This window comes from Oncorhynchus gorbuscha, linkage group LG26, assembly GCF_021184085.1.
Source record: "Oncorhynchus gorbuscha isolate QuinsamMale2020 ecotype Even-year linkage group LG26, OgorEven_v1.0, whole genome shotgun sequence".
Lineage (NCBI taxonomy): Eukaryota > Metazoa > Chordata > Actinopteri > Salmoniformes > Salmonidae > Oncorhynchus > Oncorhynchus gorbuscha.
This window is the reverse complement of record NC_060198.1, coordinates 38489748-38509351: the sequence shown is the minus strand read 5'-3', so window position 1 is coordinate 38509351 and position 19604 is coordinate 38489748. Positions and strand designations below refer to the sequence as shown.

At 44.7% G+C, this 19604-nt stretch overlaps 1 protein-coding gene across 3 annotated transcripts in view; it reads left to right on the top strand.

Annotated features, from left to right (window-relative positions):
• The first annotated feature begins 3839 nt into the window (after positions 1 to 3839).
• The window catches only part of LOC124015975 (RNA binding protein fox-1 homolog 3-like), a 459039-nt gene continuing 443274 nt past the window's right edge, over positions 3840 to 19604 (top strand). For all 3 annotated transcript variants that reach the window (XM_046331482.1, XM_046331483.1, XM_046331479.1), the window contains exon 1: positions 3840 to 4147. The gene's annotated coding sequence lies outside the window, so the exon portion shown is untranslated. The remainder of the gene's footprint in view (positions 4148 to 19604) is intronic.

Here is a 19604-nt window from a genome sequence, read left to right as displayed (position 1 = left end):
GGCCTCTGGGGATCTCTGCCTTAGAAGTGCTAAACGAGCCAACCAGAGCAATCACTGTGGGTGTGTGTATCCGTGTGTGTATCCTTGTGTCTGTGTTTGTGCGTCGGTCTGCAATACTGTGTCTGTCTGCGTGTGTTTGTTGCATTTATCCCAGGACTAAATATACCCTAGAGGCTATGATAAGATAAAACCTCTATAAAGTATTAAATGTTGCCAGGTAACAAGGCTTTGTAGCGACAGATAAACACGTGGCCACTACCTGGCTCCAGGAGGATGATGCTAAGCGTAGCAGACATTCCCCATTTGGTGGTGCTGTCGGGTCAGCTGCCCAAAGGGCTCCAGTCACAGGGCTGGTGACAAGACTTACCGGGTTTGGGTGTGTTGAGGGTAAACTCCCCCTCACCACACTCACCCCTTATCTCAATGTGATTCTTAGCCTGGAGCTACACCCCCCCCCCCCATATTGGAATTGACTTAATTAAATGAGGGAAACATTGCCGAGGGTTCTCCCGCGAGAGGCGACATGTAGGGGTATGTGCTTGTGTGTGCTCTCTGTCCTCTTTAAACACCAGCAATCTGCCGAATGAAGCTTATGCATATAAAACAAAGCAAATCATATAAATCACTGTGTGTATGCGTATCCGTGTGTGCACATTTACTTATGCGTGTGTGTATACAGTATGTGTGGGTACAGTGAGTTGTTGCCGCGGGCCAGCAGAGGCATCGGTGGTGGTGGAGAGACAGTAGAGACCAGGTAGGTTGGATGATGGTGACGGGGGGCCGAGAGGAGAGCCCACCCCGCCCCGCGCTGCACCGGCCGAGGTGAATGCCAAGGAGTCTCAGAGCCACTCCATCGAGCAGGACCCCCCGGGGGAGCGCCAAGCCAATGAATTACACATTAGATCATTGTTACAGGATCATAACAGTGATCTAATTGGCAATTTCTCTTTTTAATTGAATTTGGTGGAGTGAAGAGGACAGAGAATAGGATTCCAGGGACTTTGTGGGACGACGGAGGGGGCAGATTGGACCTGGTGTGCTGGTGTGCCGGTCCCCATAGTTAATGAGGAAAAAAAGACTGAGCGTGACATTCATCGTCAAACTAAGCGTTACGGTGGAAAATGTCAGAACCAATATTCTTCCTAATGCTTCTTGTCCTGCTCATATGAGACACAGATGATTCCGTTGAGACATAGATGATTCCTTTGAGACATAGATGATTTCGTTGAGAGACATAGATGATTCCGTTGAGACGTAGATGATTTCGTTGAGAGACGTAGATGATTCCGTTGAGATGTAGATGATTCCGTTAATATGTAGATGATTCCGTTAATATGTAGATGATTCCGTTGAGAGACGTAGATGATTCTGTTGAGACGGAGATAAATCCGTTAATATGTAGATTATTCCATTGAGACATAGATGATTCCTTTGAGACGTAGATGATTCCGTTGATACATAGATGATTCTGTTGAAACAGATGATTCCGTTGAGACATAGATGATTCTGTTGAAACAGATGATTCCGTTGAGACATAGATGATTCCGTTGAGACATAGATGATTCCTTTGAAACATAGATGATTCCGTTGAAACAGATGATTCCGTGGAGACATAGATGATTCCATTGAGAAATAGATGATTCCATTCAAACATAGATTATTCAACTGAAAAGTAGATGATTCCGTGGAGACATACAGTGGGGAGAACAAGTATTTAATACACTGCCGATTTTGCAGGTTTTCCTACTTACAAAGCATGTAGAGGTTTGTAATTTTTATCATCGGTACACTTCAACTGTGAGAGACGGAATCTAAAACAAAAATCCTGAAAATCACATTGTATGATTTTTAAGTAATTCATTTGCATTTTATTGCATGACATAAGTATTTGATCACCTACCAACCAGTAAGAATTTCGGCTCTCACAGACCTGTTAGTTTTTCTTTAAGAAGCCCTCCTGTTCTCTACTCATTACCTGTATTATTAACTGCACCTGTTTGAACTCGTTACCTGTATAAAAGACACCTGTCCACACACTCAATCAAACAGACTCCAACCTCTCCACAATGGCCAAGACCAGAGAGCTGTGTAAGGACATCAGGGATAAAATTGTAGACCTGCACAAGGCTGGGCTACAGGACAATAGGCAAGCAGCTTGGTGAGAAGGCAACAACTGTTGGTGCAATTATTAGAAAATGGGATTGAGATTTTTGGTCTAAACTCCACTCGCCATGTTTGGAGGAAGAAGAAGGATGAGTACAACCCCAAGAACACCATCCCAACCGTGAAGCATGGAGGTGGAAACATCATTCTTTGGGGATGCTTTTCTGCAAAGGGGACAGGACGACTGCACCGTATTGAGGGGAGGATGGATGGGGCCATGTATCACGAGATCTTGGCCAACAACCTCCTTCCCTCAGTAAGAGCATTGAAGATGGGTCGTGGCTGGGTCTTCCAGCATGACAACGACCTGAAACACACAGCCAGGGCAACTAAGGAGTGGCTCCGTAAGAAGCATCTCAAGGTCCTGGAGTGGCCTAGCCAGTCTTCAGACCTGAACCCAATAGAAAATCTTTGGAGGGAGCTGAAAATCCGTATTGCCCAGCGACAGCCCCGGAACCTGAAGGATCTGGAGAAGGTCTGTATGGAGGAGTGGGCCAAAATCCCTGCTGCAGTGTGTGCAAACCTGGTCAAGAACTACAGGAAACATATGATCTCTGTAATTGCAAACAAAGGTTTCTGTACCAAATTCTGCTTTTCTGATGTATCAAATGATGATTCCATTGAGCACAATCTGAAGGAATAATGAATCTACAGCATGATAACATGTGTTGTCATTGACAGGACGTCATTAAATCAGTTTTACAACCAAACACAAACCCTGAATCCTTCCACTCACATGACTGCCCTCAATTCTCCATTTAAAATGTTGATGATCAATCTTAACGGAGTACCCCTTGGCCAGGTCAGTGCTACAGTGCACACTGCCTCCTCTCACAGACGCTGCTGCCCTACCTATCCTACAGGCCTGGGATCAGTTTCAGTGTTGGCCCCCAGTGCCAATGGCCTTAATGGAACCTGTGGGGCGCTGTTCTGTGACTTGGGATATGATAATTGCCATTTGCCTCTGTCCGTGTCCGTGGCCCCGCCACCCCCAGCGCTGCACAGCCAACCCGACTGTAAATGAGCTTGCCACTGTTTTCTGATTACTGCCCAGTTAAATAAGATGAGATAAGTTAGAACCACATCTCTCCCCGAGCCGAGCTTGAGAGCTGACAACTCCCATACATCTGCCAGCCAGGGCTATGGCAATTGAGATGGGGTCGGGGGAGGAGTAATTTGTGTGCTTGTGTGAATATTCTCTCACTGTGTGTGTGTGTGTGTGTGTGTGTGTGTGTGTGTGTGTGTGTGTGTGTGTGTGTGTGTGTGTGTGTGTGTGTGTGTGTGTGTGTGTGTGTGTGTGTGTGTGTGTGTGTGTGTGTGTGTGTGTGTGTGTGTGTGTGTGTGTGTGTGTTTTGGAGCTGAGGGGTGTGGAGGGGATACCTACCTCTCTCTCTCTTTCTCTCTTTCTCTCTGTTGTTGTTCAGTACCTGTCATTGATGAGAAGCCAAGGAGAAGCTTCAGCTTGAAGCTGTCATCGGCCCTCTGTATCTGTCTGCCTCCCTTTATCACTTCCCCCTCCTTTCTCCAACTCTTCTTATTTATCTCCCTCCCTCCCTGACTGTGATGTGTATGCAGCGTGTGAGCAGCAGCCAGTGAGCGTGCCTACGTTAGCAGTGTGTGCTGTTGGAATCCATGCAGCGGCTGACTGTACTGCCTCTTAAATAGGAGCAAACAGACTCATCGCTCGTGACTCTGACACCACTGAGACCAACGCTCCCTCTCCCGGACTGACAGGCCAATCGCAGGACACCCCTCACTCTCTCAGTCGCTCTCTCTCTCTCTCTCTCTCTCTCTCTCTCTGATTCTCTCTCTTGCATTCATTCCTTTGCTCTCCATCTCTCTCTCTGTCTGTAGCTAAGTCTCTCTACCACACCTCGTCCAGTGCAGAGGAACAGAAAGCCCCCTGCCCAGCCCAGGGATAGCCAGACCGCTGAGAGGATGAAACTCTGACAAGCCGACAGACCGCAGGGAAACGAGCACAACTGTGAGTACAACAGTCCTTTCACCTCTCAGTCACAGGGACTTAACGCTGACACACACACGCATGTCTGCAGAGCATGCACACACACACACACACACATACATAGCTACCTAACTTGATCCTCTTATGTGCTGTGTCTTTGTCTCTCACATGCAGACTATTTTACTAAGGGAAGTGTAGGAGTGTGTGTATGTGGAATTGAGTGTTAGTATGTAACTTATATGTATTTGTATAGCATACTTTTACTGTATCACTGTATACAATATTGATACTTGCACTCTTTATACTGTCTACACTATTCTCTGACTCACTGTCATACATGTGATGATACATATGGAACAGGACTCTTTTAGCTCGGATGATTCCAGCTATAGTGGTGAGAGTATTTTGACAGATCTTTAGTAATGTTAGAAACTGAGGTGTCTTGAATGCTTTGGGGATTTCTCTGCTCTTGCTGTCTCCTTCTATTGGCAATAAAGGCAGGGTGAAAAACATATCAGGGTAGCATACCCCTTTTATCTCATATCTTAAACGTCTAAGCTGGTATAAGCCAATAGATGCCATGGGGTGAAAAAAGGGGCGTACATTCTTTCAACCGCTAAAGAATCCCAAGCAATTCCACTGCTTATTGTTTAGTGCTCAGCTAGGGGATGTCTGGGCTGGGTGCAGATCTGTACTGATGTCACACACATTTTTTTGATTATGCTTCTGTTTCATTTCTGGCTGAGGCGATTTCCTATTTCCTTCTCCCATTTGGAGCAGGGTGAGTATAATGTGATAGCGGCTGACACGCGGGGTACTGCCGTTCGGAGGACACAGATTGCATTTCCCCTGGAGAATACTCCCGCTGTATTAAAGACACAACAAGGCTGCTCTGCACTTGTCATCAGCTCCGGTGGTAATGCAGGCAGGGGAGAGCCAGTCGTGGTGTCTACAGCCCTACTCTCCTTTAAACACATCCAATTGGCCCTAATGCCACAGTCTGACTCACAGCAGCATGCTTGGGATGGGGAACAGCTTACAGTTTACATCACATGTGTTATGGTGTTATGCCCAGGCTTTTCTACTCCAGCTTTAACAAAAGGGACAAGAACTGGAATTCCCATGGACAGTTTAAAGTTTATGTACCATAGGCCCATGCATGTATTCTCTGTCCAAAATGTGTTTAGGTTGGACTACAGTATCCTGTTACAGGATTATAACAAATCTATGTTTAATGGTCCTCTTGTAATATCTTGAATGTAAACGAACTGTTGTAGAATAGGTGTGTTGTATTGACACACATGACCAGGTTAGGTCTTTAATTATTATGTTTTTTGGAAATCTACATTTAACCATAGATTCGAAACATTTCACATGGCATAGAAAGTGTCAACTAATCCCAGAATCATTAGACTGTGAGAGCACTTTTAGTTGTCACATGTTTGGCATGTGATGAACACTTCCAGAAAGAATGCCTTCAGGGAAAGAACTGAGAGATCAGAGATCGATGAGAGAGAAAGAGAGAGAGAGAGAGAGAGAGAGAGAGAGAGAGAGAGAGAGAGAGAGAGAGAGAGAGAGAGAGAGAGAGAGAGAGAGAGAGAGAGAGAGAACTTCCCCTTTCAGCAAGTCCTCAAAAAAAAGCCTGAACCCAGTGTTTTTGGTCAACGTTACAGAAGCATCCTCTTTTAGAAAAAACAACAACAACAACAACATCTCTTCTTCAGTGTGTGCTTTGTTCTTGCAAGGCCAGGCCCCACTTTACCTCCCACTTATGTGACAAGGAGGGCGTAGGATCAATACCTATCAAAGGCCCTGACGTCTGAGTGGCCTACATAACACAGTCACCAGAGCCTCTGAAAACCCAAAGAAAGTTACCTGAGACATCCTCAGAGGTACAGTATGATATTCAGAACACCAAGATACTGCCCCAAAAAAACCTCCCGACAAGAGTCCTATAAGCTTTCTCAACTAATATAACTTTCATTTTGGAATTTGCCTGCAGCTTTCATGCACAATTCATAATTTATTTTACTGAGAAGTTGTTATTAATGTTCCTGGTAACACCAAGGCATTTTTCCCATTTCTTTTCTCCCTCATTATTTTCTTAGAGGAAGATGTTTATGGAAAGCAAATTGCCTTATGTGCTGGAAAACATTTAGTTGCATACATCTACATTCTTATAAGCAAACAGACTATCAAAAAGAAAGCTATTATGTATTCCTTCTTCAGCCTTGGGACATCATTTTCATAACTTGAGCCGTTATTAAAGCGTTTTGAAAGGCCGGTTAAAGGAAAAAGCCAATTGTTAAGTGAATGCCATTCTCTGTGTATTATTTATGTGTTCTAGCAGCATCTTCCATTTAAGGGTACCACAGGGTTCAATTCTCGGGCCGACTCTTTTCTCTGTATATATCAATGACGTCGCTCTTGCTGCGGGCGATTCCCTGATCCACCTCTACGCAGACAACACCATTCTGTATACTTCTGGCCCTTCCTTGGACACTGTGCTAGCCAAAGCCTCCTTCACTCACGCCGCCAAACTTACCCTCGTAAAACTGACTATCCTACCGATCCTCGACTTCGGCAATGTCATCTACAAAATAGCTTCCAACACTCTACTCAGCACACTCAGCAGTCTATCACAGTGCCATCCGTTTTGTTACCAAATCACCTTACACCACCCACCACTGCGACCTGTATGCTCTAGTCGGCTGGCCCTCGCTACATATTCGTCGCCACACCCACTGGCTCCAGGTCATCTATAAGTCTATGCTAGGTAAAGCTTCGCCTTATCTCAGTTCACTGGTCACAATAACAACACCCACCCGTAGCACACGTTCCAGCAGGTATATCTCACTCATCATCCCCAAAGCCAACACCTAATTTGGCCGCCTTTCCTTCCAGTTCTCTGCTGCCAATGACTGGAACGGATTTCAAAAATTGCTGAAGTTGGAGACTTTTATTTCCCTCACCACCTTTAAACATCAACTATCTGAGCAGCTTACCGATCGCTGCACCCATGCATAGTCCATCTGTAAATAGCCCAACCAATCCACCTACCTCATCCCCATACTTTTTAAAATTGTATTTACTTTTCTGCTCTTTTGCACACCAGTATCTCTACTTGCACATCATCATCTGCTCATTTATCACTCCATTGTTAATCTGCTAAATTGTAATTATTCGCTCCTATGGCCTATTTATTGCCTACCTCCTCATGCCTTTTGCACAAACTGTATATAGACTTTCTTTTTTTTCTACTGTGTCATTGACTTGTTTCTTGTGTTATTGGCTTGTTTATTGTTTACTCCATGTGTAACTTTGTGTTGTTGTCTGTGTCACACTGCTATGCTTTATCTTGTCCAGGTCACAGTTGCACATGAGAACTTGTTCTCAACTAGCCTACCTGGTTAAATAAAGGTGAAAAAAGCAGTAGGGCACGAGGGGGTGTGGTATATGGCAATCATACCACGGCTAAGGGCTGTTCTTAGGCACGACGCATCGCCTGGACACAGCCCTTAGTCGTGGTATATTGGCCATATACCACAAACCCCAGAGGTGTCTTATTGCTATTATTAACTGGTTACCAACGTAATTAGAGCAGTTTTGCCATATCCGTGGTCTACGGACTGATATACCACGGCTGTCAGCCAATCAGCATTCAGAGCTTGAGCCACCCAGTTTATAGTACTGATTAGATCACTGGTAACCGGTACCAATCATATTGGGTATGGCTGTGGTCGTCTTTTCACTCTCTCTAGGCTTAATTACACTTTATGCATGAGGAGCGTTGGTTGGGGGACTGTTTTAGACCACGGCAAAGTCAAACTAGATATGTTGGCCTCAAATCATTGGCCAGAAGTATTCAACCATGGCTGGATGTAAGGGTATATTCACGGGGTGCATCAATGCTGCATTCTTGACTCGTTTAAACATTCAGATGTGCTGATTAAATCATTACTCACTCAAGGGTTCTGCTCTGCTCCTTGAGCTTTCTGGCTGTTTTTCCATTTATTTTCTGAATTCTCAAGCAGACCTTTGGGTATTGGGTATCAGCAATTACAAAACTTTTAATAAGCAGGCAACGGTATCTCCACATATGCCATCTTCTTACGGTATAAGTATAAGCTGCTGGGGATTGCTGTTAGGCCTACATGTTTTGCAAATATGTGCTAGCTTGATTTAGTTAATTTACCACTCGGTTTTCTCTCTCTGAGAATCATTGTGAGGTTGGTCCACTAGAGTTACTTTTAGGTTCCATAATAAATATTTGAAGGTTATGTTTGACATTTTGGTTAAGATGGTATATTAGTCTCGCCCAGACAAGATGTATGGTTTACACGCTCTCTGCAACAAAGCAATATGGTAAACAGAAACTGAAGGAAATTGTTATTTTCCACTGCCATAAGACAACAAAAACAGAATTGAGTTGTTTCCTTAACAGAGCTTTGAAAGGTAGTTTCTCTGCAGACTTGAAAATAAAAGAGAGCCGCACACTCTAGGAGCTCAGATGCAAAAAATGTAATACCAACGTTTCGACAGCCAAGCTGTCTTCATCAGGATAGTTTCTCTGCAGACCCCTGTGAAAAATATGCTAATTATAGGGCAAGGAGCCACTGAGGAAATGAAAAGCATTACCATACAACTTCATTTGCAACATTTTGGAGGTCGCTTATCAGGAGGGAACAGAATTAGTTCTATCTCGCAGAACAACTTCAATGTAGTCAGGAACATGCCCCAAAGTCTTCCCGGGCTCTGTCGTAAACATGCTCTATGACTACATTGTTTATTTAGTCCATTTCATTAGAAAGTTTAACTGGCCCTACGTGGGGTTTCGTGGGCCCAGCCACCCCGTATACATTTAATCAGCCTGTCCCCCAGCGTTAACCTTCATACCTCGCCTTCCCCTTTCATTGTCAGTCTCTCCAGGGTCACACAAAGTAGCATCAAATATTTATGATATTAATAACTGTCTTTAGGAAAAAACCCTAAATAAATCTTCCTTGCGATAGAGCAGTCCATTCCAGTTAATAAAGTGGTGAAGGAGAAATAAGAGGGTGATCCTCAGGTGAGAGCGGGCAGATACGCATCGCCACAAAACAGACCCAACAACAGAGGGAGATACCACAACAGAAACAACAGAGGGAGATACCACAACAGAAACAACAGAGGGAGATACCACAACAGAAACAACAGAGGGAGACGAAACAACAGAGGGAGATACCACAACAGAAACAACAGAGGGAGACGAAACAACAGAGGGAGATACCACAACAGAAACAACAGAGGGAGACGAAACAACAGAGGGAGATACCACAACAGAAACAACAGAGGGAGACGAAACAACAGAGGGAGATACCACAACAGAAACAACAGAGGGAGACGAAACAACAGAGGGAGATACCACAACAGAAACAACAGAGGGAGATACCACAACAGAAACAACAGAGGGAGATACCACAACAGAAACAACAGAGGGAGATACCACAACAGAAACAACAGAGGGAGATACCACAACAGAAACAACAGAGGGAGATACCACAACAGAAACAACAGAGGGAGATGAAACAACAGAGGGAGATACCACAACAGAAACAACAGAGGGAGATACCACAACAGAAACAACAGAGGGAGATACCACAACAGAAACAACAGAGGGAGATACCACAACAGAAACAACAGAGGGAGATACCACAACAGAAACAACAGAGGGAGATACCACAACAGAAACAACAGAGGGAGATACCACAACAGAAACAACAGAGGAGATACCACAACAGAAACAACAGAGGGAGACGAAACAACAGAGGGAGATACCACAACAGAAACAACAGAGGAGACGAAACAACAGAGGGAGATACCAGAAACAACAGAAACAACAGAGGGAGACGAAACAACAGAGGGAGATACCACAACAGAAACAACAGAGGGAGACAAAACAACAGAGGGAGATACCACAACAGAAACAACAGAGGGAGACGAAACAACAGAGGGAGATACCACAACAGAAACAACAGAGGGAGATACCACAACAGAAACAACAGAGGGAGATACCACAACAGAAACAACAGAGGGAGATACCACAACAGAAACAACAGAGGGAGATACCACAACAGAAACAACAGAGGGAGACGAAACAACAGAGGGAGATACCACAACAGAAACAACAGAGGGAGATACCACAACAGAAACAACAGAAGGAGATACCACAACAGAAACAACAGAGGGAGATACCACAACAGAAACAACAGAGGGAGATACCACAACAGAAACAACAGAGGGAGATACCACAACAGAAACAACAGAGGGAGATACCACAACAGAAACAACAGAGGGAGATACCACAACAGAAACAACAGAGGGAGACGAAACAACAGAGGGAGATACCACAACAGAAACAACAGAGGGAGACGAAACAACAGAGGGAGATACCACAACATAAACAACAGAGGGAGATACCACAACAGAAACAACAGAGGGAGATACCACAACAGAAACAACAGAGGGAGATACCACAACAGAAACAACAGAGGGAGATACCACAACATAAACAACAGAGGGAGATACCACAACAGAAACAACAGAGGGAGATACCACAACAGAAACAACAGAGGGAGATACCACAACAGAAACAACAGAGGGAGATACCACAACAGAGGGAGATACCACAACAGAAACAACAGAGGGAGATACCACAACAGAAACAACAGAGGGAGACGAAACAACAGAGGGAGATACCACAACAGAAACAACAGAGGTAGATACCACAACAGAAACAACAGAGGTAGATACCACAACAGAAACAACAGAGGGAGATACCACAACAGAGGGAGATACCACAACAGAAACAACAGAGGGAGATACCACAACAGAGGGAGATACCACAACAGAAACAACAGATGGAGATACCACAACAGAGGGAGATACCACAACAGAAACAACAGAGGGAGATACCACAACAGAGGGAGATACCAAAACAGAAACAACAGAGGGAGATACCACAACAGAAACATCAGAGGGAGATACCACAACAGAGGGAGATACCACAACAGAAACAACAGAGGGAGATACCACAACAGAGGGAGATACCACAACAGAAACAACAGAGGGAGATACCACAACAGAGGTAGATACCACAACAGAAACAACAGAGGGAGATACCACAACAGAGGGAGATACCACAACAGAAACAACAGAGGGAGATACCACAACAGAGGGAGATACCACAACAGAAACAAAAGGAACCAAAGCACTTTTCTGTTATCTTATTGTAGACTGGGGAAAGACAAATATTACCAGCAGGGGGGGGGGGATTGGGATGGCTTGAGAATCTCCGGTCCCTGGGGGGGGTCTTCTGCATTGACAGGCTACATATGTACACGTGCACGCATGTGCACACACACACACACACACAACAAAAAAGCTGTTTAGCATTGGAGCCGATTGAGGCAGGGCACAACATTAATTATGTGTTTTTCAGCTGAGGTCTGGTGACAGTGATTAGAGTGTTGTTTTTTTTGGAGAGTGGCGAGCAAGCGGCCTAATGAGGAAAGAGCTTGCCTCACTACAGAGTGACCATGCGCTTGATCAGCCTGGTGTGTGTGTGTGTGTGTGTGTGTGTGTGTGTGTGTGTGTGTGTGTGTGTGTGTGTGTGTGTGTGTGTGTGTGTGTGTGTGTGTGTGTGTGTGTGTGTGTGTGTGTGTGTGTGTGTGTGTGTGTGTGTGTGTGTGTGTGTGTGTATATATATGTGTGTGTGTGTGTGTGTGTGTGTGAGAGAGAGAGAGAGAGACTGTGTGGTGTTCCTCCAGGCTGCAGCTGGAAGATATAGAGATAGTGAATATAACAGGGAAGAGGGTGTTGGGGAGCAGGGGGATCACTGAACTCATATTAGTCTGGAGTCAGAGTTGAAACACCCAGTGAAAGGTCCTTTACGTAATCAATGTTTAACTGTGTCCTAATGTGATGATTAATATTAGTTTATTGGTCTGCGCCCCTTTGGCTTCGCACTGGGGAAGCAGCTTGCCCAGCTTGAATAGGTCACTACATTAGCCAATCAATACGCCGTGGTGTAGTGCTATTTCTTTTAGGTGAGGGAGCTCAAAATGTAAATGACGTCATCATTTCCTTACCGACAGATGTAGCCTATAGAATACATAATTCTAGATAATATAATTCTATACTAAAAAAAATATAGAAGCAACATTCAATTTCAAAGATTTAGCTGAGTTACAGTTCATATAAGGAAATCAGTCAATTGAAATACATTCATTAGGCCCTAATCTATGGATTTCGTCCCTCCCACCCATTGGGGAGCCTGGCCCAGCCAATCAGAAAGATTATTTTTCTTTATTACAGACATAAATGTATGCATTATGCTCACTAACAGGGATGTAAACACATTTGTGCTCAACATTTTATAGAAATAAGCTTTTTGTGTGTACGGAACATTTCTGGGATCTTTTATTTCAGCTCATGAAACATGGGACTGTAACGGTTTTCTTGAGGTGAAGGAGAGGCGGACCAAAATGCAGCGTGGTTTCTATTCATGGTTCTTTAATAAAGCAACTCCACATGAACAAACTAACAAAACAAGAAACGTGAAAACCCAAACAGCCCTATCTGGTGCAAACACAGAGACAGGAACAATCACCCACAAACACACAGTGAAACCCAGGCTACCTAAGTATGATTCTCAATCAGAGACAACTAATGACACCTGCCTCTGATTGAGAACCATACTAGGCCGAAACATAGAAATACCCAAATCATAGAAAAACAAACAGACTGCCCACCCTAACTCACGCCCTGACCATACTAAATAATGACAAAACAAAGGAAATAAAGGTCAGAACGTGACAGGGACCAACACTTTACATGTTTCGTTCAGTATAGTTAGACTATTCCAGATCTGGAAAAATGATCCACCTACCATTGTTACTATGAATGGTGGATAGGGGGCAGGATAGACACTTAGACGGGTAGACTATACTGACCTGCGGGATAGTAAAAGTTAGCACACGGAAAAGTGTAGTGCATAAGGGAAGTACCTAAACATCTGATATTGGGTATGTGGATGCAAGCACATGACGAAAAGTGGCTAGGATGGAAGACATTATATAGTAAAACCTGCAAAAGAGAGAATGTAAACCGAGGAAAAACACACTACCCTCCCGTGTCCCAAATTTAAAAAACACACAACCATCCCCACAGCAAAAACAAAGTGTGACAATTTTGGACCACCCCTCCCCCCTGTAAATTGCGATCTGTCCCTTAAGCGGTGGTCTCAGCTCGCGTGGCACATGTTCTCCCCTACTGTGAACAATGTCCCCAAAGCCATTGATGGTGGAGGCGCACAGGAGGGAGAAGAATTGGCACAGGATACAAATGTCTTCTTCCCCGAATCCCAGAGGAAGAGGCTCTGGCCAGCCTGATCCGCTGTGGACGTGCCTTTTAAAGCTTGTGGTTGTGAACAGGTGGCTTCTCATGGTGTTTATGATAGGAACTGCTAGTGATTCTTTTCAACGTTCTGATTGGCCAAAGTGGTCACGCCTCTGACAGGCTTTCGCAGTGCACACACATAGCTTACAGTTCTTCATCATTCTCGCCACTGCCAGAAAAAAGACAGGGAAGAAACTACCATTTACATCTGGGCTGCTATACATAGACTATTTATTTTGTTTAACATTCTATGGTTTTCATAGCATTTTAGTGGTCATGAAATATAATTGATTTAGAATTTATCAGAATACATTTTCCAGAAGTAGTTTTACCAGCACCGTGTATTCTCAAATTGAAAAACATTGAGAGAGCGCCACTCCCTCGTGCTCCAACAACATTACAACCCTGTCAATACGCCGAATCTATTTGGAAAAAGGACCGAGGCGAGCTGCTGTTCCTTGGGAGAGAATTCTAAATGTCCGTGGCCAAACATATGCATCACTAACACAAAGATATACAGTATGCTATACTTGTACGTTACATTTAGACTAGGGGGAGCACTCTATTTTTCGTATTCATACATCATTAATATTCACATTTCTTGTATTCAGAAATGTGTGTTGAATCTCTAGATTTTCAATTTCACCTCTTCTTAAATCTTACTTGATCTGCATGTATCATGGTGAATTTCCAATTCCTGTGGGAATTGGAAATTCACACACACATTATTGATGTGTGTGTGTGTGGGAAGATAATGCGAGTATATCATGCAGCAACATTTTGGACCCAAACCATCATTTTATTTAGACAGAACAAAATGTGCAGACATTTTTGGAACTAGATGACATGGTTGAAAATGGTCCTTTCATCTGAAGCACTGGTCCAGCACATCAGTCCTCCAGTATCATCCGCCCAATCACATTTGTGAAAAAGCCAATGCTGGTGTGCATCTGACTGATACTGTGTCCATTTGTGCACCAGGTTGGATTTAGGCATAACACGTCATTTTCCACACCATTTTGTCTGAAAAGTCGATTACTCTGCCTCTGCAGCCATGGATGTGTCTGGATTGAACATTTATTCTTCATGCTGCCAATAAAAGTCATAGAGGCCGGCTTCCATCAGTGTAATGATATTTCAGCCCCAGTATTAGTTCAGCACTGTTTTACACAGCAGTTTCTGCTCAATTAAAAATAGTCCATATTTAAATGCAAAGAAAATCAGTCGCCTGGCGATCCGTGTGCATTCAGATATGCTGCAGAATGGTTAAGTTATGAAGTTTGAAATTGAGTTTTTAAGCACCCCAATGCTCCACGCCTTTAGAGTTAGTTAGAAGAAGGGGGACCGTTCATTTGTAGCTGTGAAATGTTCCTTTGACGTTATTGATGTAGAATAGATTAACCTTTAAAAAGGTAAGTAAGTGAAATGTGAAATAATTCATTGAGAGTCAGCCATGTAGCAAATGTGATTTTCGCCAGCAGAAAGACCTGGTAGGCCATTACCCACAAACACAGAGGAAAAAAGACCTGGTAGACCATTACCCACAAACACAGAGGCGTGTAGGAGAAGTCTGGGGCTGGGGGCTCCACTCTGCTCTGTTTCTAAGGCCTACATTACGAATAGCACATTTTGGAACTAAATTGCCAGTCAGAGCTTGGGAAATAAATTCCAGATAGTGTCAGCCCCTGTGTGCTGGTCGTTTGGAAGTTCCGTGTCCTTCCCTCCCTCGCCACTCTCTGGCTTTATTTAGCTGGAGCTGTCATTTCCCATAAATCCATGGGAGGAGGCGTCCGTCAGGGCTGCCAGTTCCCCTGTGTGGAGCACCTGTAACAGGGGAGGGAAGTGACAGCTCTGCCGGGGAGCTGCCGGGACGCTACCAGGTCTGTTCCATCACACCAGGGCTCCACACAGCCATCTCCACTTCTCCCTATGAGGCCTCCCTACACAGGGACATAACAAACACAATATCCCAGGGACTTCAGAACAATTCACTAGCTGCAACTCAGAAATGTCAGGGAATATGGATTTCTATAGTGGTAATTGTGATGTACAGTATGTAAACATACAGTATTTATTTGTATTCCGTGTACTATTAATGTTATTGTGTTTGATAGGTAAGATCTCTGGAACGACCTCATTTGGTTATCGGTGTAGGTAGCATGTACTGACACAGATTTGAATTTCTAGATAGAATGCAGTGTATTAGTCCATTTTCTTGAGAATATCGTTTCTTTAATCATTTGAGAAACTGAGTACAATCCAAATGACAAGACATCACACTGCTCTTTTCATAAAATCGTTGTTGAAATACCATTACTGTCATGGTTGTCGTAAGAACGGGACCAAGGCGCAGCGGATGTTGAGTTCCACATATTTATTTCAAAAAGTGAAACTTAAAGCGAAAACAATAAATCAATAAACGAACAACAAAACGTGACTATGCGGTGCACAGGAACAAACACAAAATATAAAATATCCCACAAAGCAGGTGGGAACAGGGAACCCTTAAGTATGATCCCCAATTAGAGACAACGAACATCAGCTGCCTCTAATTGGGAACCCTACCAAGAGCACCAACATAGAAATATATAACCTAGAACACCCGATAGTCACGCCCTGACCTACTACACCATAGAGAACCAAGGGCTCTCTATGGTCAGGGCGTGACAGTACACCCCCACCCAAGCTGCAGACTCCTGCCTCAAAACCTGAAACCAAATGGGGAGGGTAGGTGGTTGATTAGTGCCGGTGGCGGCTCCGGTGCAGGTCGTAGCCCCCGCCCAGACCCCGGATCCTGCCATCGCGCCCAGGCTGAATGCCGTGCCTGGACTGGGCATCGGCACAAAGGAGGACTCCGGCCATGGAGCTGGGTTGGACGCCGTGCCTGGACTGGGCACCGCCGCAGAAGAAGGCTCCGGCCATGGAGCGGGACTGGCCGCCGTGCCTGAACTGTGTACCGGCACAGAGGAAGGCTCCGGCCTTGGAGCGGGACTGGACGCCGTGCTTGGACTGGACGCCGTGCTTGGACTGGGCACCGGCGCAGAGGAAGGCTCCTGCCCTGGAGCGGGACTGGACGCCGTGCCTGGACTCTCCGGACCGTTGAGCCTCGCTGGAGGTTCCGGACTGTGGACCGTCGCAGGAGGTTCTGGACTGTGGACCGCCGCAGGAGGTTCTGGACTGTGGACCGCCGCAGGAGGTTCTGGACTGTGGACCCTCGCCGGAAGCGCCGGACTGTGGACCGTCGCCGGAAGCTCCGGCCTGTGGACCGTCACCGGAAGCTCTGGACTGGGGACCGTCGCCGGATGCTCTGGACTGTGAATGCGTACTAGAGGTCTAGTGCGTGGAGCCGGTACAGGTGGCACCGGACTGGTGACACGCACTTCAGGGCGAGTTTGGGGAGCAGGCACAGGATGCCCTGGACATCAGCTGCCTCTAATTTGGAACCATACCAAGAGCACCAACATAGAAATATATAGCCTATAACACCCCCTAGTCACGCCCTGACCTACTACACCATAGAGAACCAAGGGCTCTCTATGGTCAGGGTGTGACAATTTGTAATGCTTGTCGTCTGTGGATGGAGAGGAGGGTCAAGGTGCAGCGTGGTAAGTGTTCATATTATTTTATGAAATATGCAACACTAGACAAAACAACAAACACGACAAACAAACAGTCCTGAAAGGTGAAGCAAAAACACTAAACAGGAAACAACCACCCACAAAACACAATGGAAAACAGGCTACCTAAATATGGTTCTCAATCAGGGACAACAACAAGAACTATACCAGGCCAAACACAGAAACAGAAAATCATAGACAAATTAACATAGACAACCCACCCAACTCACGCCCTGACCATACTAAAACAAAAGACCAAACAAAGGAACTAAGGTCAGAACGTGACACAATTACATATTTCAACAATCATTTGGGAGAATAAATCAGATGTACAGATGTAGGATCTTAATTTGAGACAGTTTGCTACAGCAGGAAAATAATCCTACAGCAACAGGAAATGTGAATTATTATGTGGATTATAATTAATGGGCAATTTTGTAGGGGTTGATACATTTTTCGTAAGAGAAAATCAAGTCTGAAATTTCAAAGTGGAAATTACAAACTTCAGCAGCCTTTTTAAACCTCAATGACACTACAAGTTTTACATTTCCTGCAACAGGGTGATCAAATGAAGATTCTATATCTGTAGGCCCTAGCAAAGGGACAATAGGCAGCACACCTGTTAACAAGGTTTGTTGCCTAGTTAACAGTATGTGAATGCGGTCTGCACTTGTTGTACTGCACATGTCATCCTTGACAAGTCAATAAATGTCCATGGCTAAACATTTTACTGACACAAGGTCACTGTATCTGTCAATTGTCATTTCACATGGAATAATTGTTATATTATATTTAGAAATGTCGCTTAAAAATGTTTGTGAGGTGAATTAGTTTTCCTTCTCTCATTCAGCTGTCAGCGCACATGCTCCATCATTTTCGCTCCAGGAAATTAGAAAGGAAAAACGTTTGACAGCACAATTTCACAAAACACCGCCACGCTATCATTTCATTTTCTCACAGACATTTTTTCTTTATTTATTTCATTATTGTTTTTTGAAAACAGACAGAGCGATAACAGCGGTCACTTTTTGGGTAATTTATCCTTGTTGCCGTGGCGCTGCGCTTTGCTCTCACCTTCTACAGCTTTAACCCTTTAACCCCTGGCCTACGGTGAGTAATTAGCTTGTGTGTCTTTGTCCTCTAGAAACTGGTGAGACAGTCACCCTGACTAGATAAAACCAGCTGATTAGCCCGTAAGCAGCTACACTATCGCACCATCAAAAGAGGAGGATTATATGTGGGAGATGACTGAGATGAATGGAAGGACAAGGACCAGCTATGTCTCCTAGTACCTAGGTTAGATCCCTGATCCACTCTGTCTGGTGTGTTCTGTGATTGAACCACTGTGTCCCTCTGGGCTGCAATCCTTAGATGTCCACTGGTTCCTCCATGCCGACGTAATGCGGAGGAATAAACACACAACACATAGCTAACCTTCCGTTACTGCTGGTGTGTTTCTGCTAAGGACACACGGCTTTGCCCTCATTGTCCTTCCTCAGACTGAAACGCTGTGAATGTTGTGTGAACAAGGCAGGGAGGTTGTCTGACGTCATGCAGACGTGCTGGTTGTACATCACCAATGTCGGCCGCTGATGGCTGCTTATCTCGAAGATATCGATTGGAGAATCACTGCGCGGGTGGACCAAAGCAGCGCAGCCAATCAATTGGGGCATTTCATTCCCCTTGAAGGTCTGCCTTTTGATCCTCACCACAGATTGGTTGTGTTCGCTGCCTGCGATACTGTGTGCTGTTTTGTTGTATTGGGTATTATGAAAAAGAGTGGGTGGAGAGTGACGAGCACTTTGGTTTTGGCAACCTGCTGCGCAGCGCTCCACACGGAGGATGTGTGTGGCATATGTGTGAGGAGGATCCTGGTGTGTTTTACCCCGGCCTCAATGCATAGCACCTTGAGATCCTCGCTTTAGAGGTTAATGTGTTCGAATTCCAATTTAATTGGAAGAAATAAGTTGACATAATTTCATTATCGAGGGATTTTGAGGCCAAGGGTCATCCAAACATGGAGCTTCTCTGGGTAATATCCTGCTGCCAACTACTGTTCATCTGCTGTGGTTTTACTGACGGCTTTTCCCCTCCCAAGTCAAACCTCTGTCTACAATGAAGGAGATGGAGCCTTGTTGCTGGTGGCCCTGGGGCCTGTGGAACACTCTTCTTTGCTCTGTCCCTTTGCTCTGTCACTAAACACTCCTCTTCTCAGATCATCTTTCACTTCGCCTCCAAGGTTTCTTTCATTCATTCTCTCTTGGTCTTAGTTTTGTTTGTCCATCTATTGGAATGTTCACTGTTCATAGCTTGGCGTAGTGATTGTGTGTTGCAACGCGTTTCATTCACCTCATGTCCTAGAACACATACATATGGAGCAGCCTTGAGACTGAAATACCAAAATATAGAATTTATAATCATAA